We start from the raw sequence: 2,455 nt of genomic DNA on the forward strand, positions 1-2,455 counted from the left end.
TGGTATTGTGTACTCCCTTTTTTTTTTTTTAAATAACTGATTAAAATAATGATATATACTTTATTCTGCAAGTGGAAATCAATTTTACTCTGTTGTTGAGCATGCTACACACACACAGGCTGAAATACACACACATGCACAACCAGGATATGGACATGCACTGATAACGGCTCTGAGATTGACCACATCTTCAATCAGTCAGTCTTTAACGAGCTCCAAGAAACGTCACAAAAGGAGCAGGTCAAGACTGTACTATCTGATATAGACCCATCATTTATGCACAGTGAGCGCAGCCCTAAGCAACATTTTGCAGAGTAACTTTGGCAAAGGAAAACTTCCTTTAAGAGGCAGAAACCTCGAGTAGAACCGGACTCATTTTGAACAGTCATCTGCTGAAAATGTGTTTACTGGAATTATTCAGATCCAAATAACCGACTACACGTGTGAAGTTCAAGCTCATGAAAATGCTCATTTAAATCCAAGTCCAGGTGGCCTTTGGATTAAAGTTATAACTACTAGAATAAATTCCCTCTTTTTAAAACTCTTAATTCAGCAAGAGGAATAATGACCGTAAAACCAACTTAAATAATGCAACATGGAAACATTGTACTTAGTTATATTTCCCAGCTGTGGCACAACAAATGGAGACAAGAAGTTCTAATTTTCTAAGTGTTTCAGTGTCAATGAAAATAGTTTGTAAGTGAATGTGAATATTTATTTATAAGCAAAATGTACTTAGAGTATCAAAAGCAGAAGTATTATGTATGGTTTATGTCTTTTTCCAAAGTACGAGGTGACAGTTTAACTAGCCTATATAATTATATATTCTGCATACTAATTTATTTCAGGGGTGCTGAGATGATGATTGAGCGATGCTTCAGGCCCCAGATAAAGGGTGAAAAATCATATCCTGATAAATTCTTCTGAAATTATGAAGAAGAATGACACAGATTGAGGGAAATTTTTCTGATTACCTTACTTTCCAACACAGGAAATAGTTAGTGTGCTAAATGTCTTTTTTAAAATCTTTATAATATTATATTAATTTATATTTATATTTGTGCTGTAACATCATCTTTCATCCTACGCGGAACCAACGTTTACATATCAGTTCCGGGTCGGATTTATTTTTCTGTAACACACTTTCCACGGCTGTCAGATCACAGTGGTCCTAACCTGTGTGCGGTATCTTCTTCTCGCTGTAGTGTTACGGTTTAGGCAACCGTTTATGTAAGTCATTTAAACATCTAATCACACTTTAATAACACTTTAATCACCTAATGTTTGTTTTGAACCTACAGAATCTGTTTATTGAAGTAATGTTTGGAGGAGAAGCTAACTTAGCATCGCGCTAGTTATCTATCTAGCTTTATTTAGCCGAGTGTTACCTAAAGAACTACAAATAAACTTCTGAGTGTTAACATGAGAAATTATAACCAACTAAAGCAGAGACGAGTTTTCTTAAAAGGTTACTCAACATGTCATATTCAAATGAGGTGTCACTCATGTACTTTAATGTTTAATGTTAATGTTTTTATATCAGAATAATAAATACACTTTGTAATTACCAGACTCTGAACTCACACTATGGTGCACCAGTTTCACAATGTTTGCCTTGTTCTTTTTAATGGAACTCATCTTATTGTTTTGATACCTCCCCATATTGAAAAATATCCAAAACATATTTGATCGCAAAAAAAAAAGTGGCCATGAGATGTAACACACCCATTCATACACCTTCATACGACGCTGGCGAAGCAGCGGGAGCAACCTGGGGTTAAGTGTCTTGTAGGGATGTGAAGATGAATCGTAAAATCGTGTTAAATGGATTCAAAGGTGTCAAGATTCACATCGGTACTCTGAAAAATGAATCGCAATAATATAGTGAGCAGCTGCAGAGCAAGATTTTGAAATTGAGGACGCACCGCCGTCTTTTAAATCGGAGGTGTGGAAGCATTTTGGCTTCCCCGAGACAGAAAATGAAAGAGGTGAGAAGATAACAGAGGAGACAAAAACTGTGCAAAAATTATAAGAAGACAGGGAGCTACAAAAATAACACAACCAACATGATGCAGCATTTAATCCACACCACGATGAGAAGCTCCAATCACCTCCCCTTGTTGCATTAAAAGGCCAAACCACACTGACGAGCGGGTTTGCATCCCCTAAAGGAATCTTTATCACTCATCATTTGTCTACAGGCTCATATTGTAAAAATAAATCGTGAGAGAATCGTATTGTATCATGAGTTGAGTGAATTGTTACATCCCTAGTGTTTTGCCCAAGGACACATATGACATGTGGCTGCAGGAACCGGGGATCGAACCCTCGACCTTCCAGCTGAGCCACAGCAGCATCAAGATCACGCTCACGATTTGAATCAGGATATGATACATGATCACGCTCATGCTCCTGTATGATTTTAAAGATTAGGGAGTTTTAATGCAGTGATTAG

Source organism: Labrus mixtus, chromosome 4, assembly GCF_963584025.1.
Source record: "Labrus mixtus chromosome 4, fLabMix1.1, whole genome shotgun sequence".
Lineage (NCBI taxonomy): Eukaryota > Metazoa > Chordata > Actinopteri > Labriformes > Labridae > Labrus > Labrus mixtus.